The following is a 2,609-nucleotide window of genomic DNA, read 5'->3' on the forward strand; positions in this document are numbered from 1 at the left end:
CCTTCCACTAAAGGCCCTCAAATCTGAGACCTTCTAATGCAAAGGTTCTTAATTTGGGGTTTTCAGATGGGCTTTAGGGAGTGCCCAGACCCTAGAAATTATATGTAAAATGCTGTGGTGGTCTTTTTGTTCTGAGGGCCAAAGCTTTTATCAGTCTCTCAAACAGACTTGTGACCCCAAAAAGGTGAAAACCACAGATCCAAGCTATCACTCTCCCATGACCTGTGGTTGCCTCAACATCTGATCCTCTGCTACAGATGAGCTGCTGTAGGTCACAAGAGGAACTCATGAACAAGACCGAGGCAACATTGCTAAGCTTCCAGGTCTCTTGATATGACTCCTCCCACAGCCCATATCAAGCCATATTTGGTACTCTGTGGGCTTGGTTCTCTACCCCCGATAGCTTTTTCTAAATATAATTGCTTTTAATACACCATAAGCACCAAATATGAAAGCCAGAACCTTAACAATAATCTGGCTTTATGTTCCCTCCAGCCCCTATCCTCCTACCTGTGGGAACCATTATCCTGAATCCCATAGTGATAACCATCCTTTCCTTTTTACATAGTTTCACTGCATATATGTTCTTTTTAAATGTTTTTTTTACAAGTTTCCTAAATCATGGTTTATTTAACAAGGTTATTTCTACAGAGTTATTATATTTTATATATATGCATGTGTGATATGAAGAGACTGATGTACAATCAACAAGTCTTAAATCTCTCTTCCATGGATTTCCCTTATCTTTGCTTAGCAGTAAAAGGCATAGCTTTATATAAACATATTCTTTACAACTGTCTTCTTAATATAAAATTACTGCAGTACAGAAATAGCACTGGACATTTATTAAATAAGTCACTGGCCATTAAGTTCAATTGTGCAGTTGTGAAACCTAACATCAAAGAGTTTTTGAAACCTTAAGACTAGGTGATCTGCAATGTTTCCAACATGTCTTCAACTACCTTAAGAGAGTATTTGGTTTCCTTTTTACTTTGACCTGCAAACTGATAAGCTCTGTTTATTTCACTAGCTGCATATTTCATGTTGTCCTTTTTCGTGTTTGCACTTCCTTTGGATTAGAAGCAACATGACTTGCCGACATGTAAAGCCCAAACAAAGCTCATATTACTGTTGTTCAGTTTCAATGCTTGTGCAAAGTACTGACTTGGAAGTTCAACGTTTTCAAGTCCACCTTGGATATATTTAACTTCAGCATATTGTTGATAGGATAAGTGGTTGTGTGGATTAATCATCATAAGCTCCTCTAAACAAAAGGCTGCTTTTGCAGTCATGTTCATTGGTAGAAAGTTCTGCAAATTCATGCCAGGCTTCTGGGTCTCCAAGAAATTGTTCCAGATACTCATTCGGTTCCCAAATGGCCTCTATATTTTCCCCTGGGCTTTTCAAACGGCAATCTTACGCTTTCTTGCAGCAGTGTTAGTTGGAGCTTCTTGTAAAATTCTATCATATAGCTGTATAGCATCATCGTATCTTTCCATGGCTTCAAATCTCATGCCCGTTAATTGCTTGACTCTGTGACTGCCAGGGAATTGTCTTAACTCTTAAAGACAAAACAATGCCAAGTTATCCCGACCATAGTCTAGGGCTGCAATCATCACCTGTTCATATATCATCCAAATATTATCTCCAAGCTTAGAAGCATATTCATTAATTACTTCTTGTCCAACTTCCACAATTTGCTCACTATTTCTTGAGTTTTTTCTCTCCATTTTCTCATTTTATCTCGCATTTCTTCCCAAGTGACATCGTAAAGCTCTGAAACCTTCGCCATCTTCCTAAATGTTTTTAAATTCTTAGTTGTATTTGACTTTGTAATATCACTAGTCATCAAAGAAATGCAAATTAAAACCACAATGAAATACTAAGACACAGCTGCTAGAATAAACTTTAAAATTGACAATACCAAGTGTTAGCAAGGATGTGAAGCAACTGGAAGTCTCAAATACATTGCTGATGGGAATGCAAAATGATAAAGCCACTTTGGAAAACAATATGGGAGTACCTTATAAAGTTAAACAACATTTACCATATGACCTAGCAACCACCCCTAAGTATTTACTCAAAAGAAAAGATGAATATACAAAATCATGTACACAAATGTTGTTAGCAGCATTACTGATAATAGCCAAAAACTGGAAGCAACTTAAATGTCCATCAGCTGGCGAGTGGATAAACAAATTATGGTATATCTACCATGGAATATAATTCAGCAATAAAAAGGAACAAAACATTAATATAACAAAATGAATCTCAAAAATATTATACTAAGTGAAAGAAGTCAAACACAAGACTGTATACTATAGGACTCCATTTATATGTGCAAAATTTCCCAAGATCAGATATTTGAAAGGATTCACCAGACTCCACAGAGCATAATCATCTAAGATTTTTATTTAAAGGCAAAGGACACAGGGCAGCAAGAGAAAGACTGGGCAGGTAAACAACAGAAATCTCAAAAACATATAAAGTACAAGCTCCCCACCGTCCTTATTCACATGTGGACTGCACTGCCTGGTGCCTTTGGATTGAATCACCATGATCTGTGTGAGGAATCCTGGCTTTGGAAGAGCTCAAATCAGAAGTTCCCA

The 2,609-nt window shown here is 37.2% G+C and overlaps 1 pseudogene; it reads right to left on the reverse strand.

The window, feature by feature from the left end:
* Nucleotides 1-923: 923 nt before the first annotated feature.
* On the reverse strand, nucleotides 924-1,792 carry LOC105814070 (annotated as a pseudogene).
* Between the last annotated feature and the right edge of the window lie 817 nt (nucleotides 1,793-2,609).

Source organism: Propithecus coquereli, unplaced genomic scaffold (assembly GCF_000956105.1).
Source record: "Propithecus coquereli isolate 6110/MARCELLA unplaced genomic scaffold, Pcoq_1.0 Scaffold299, whole genome shotgun sequence".
Taxonomy (NCBI): domain Eukaryota; kingdom Metazoa; phylum Chordata; class Mammalia; order Primates; family Indriidae; genus Propithecus; species Propithecus coquereli.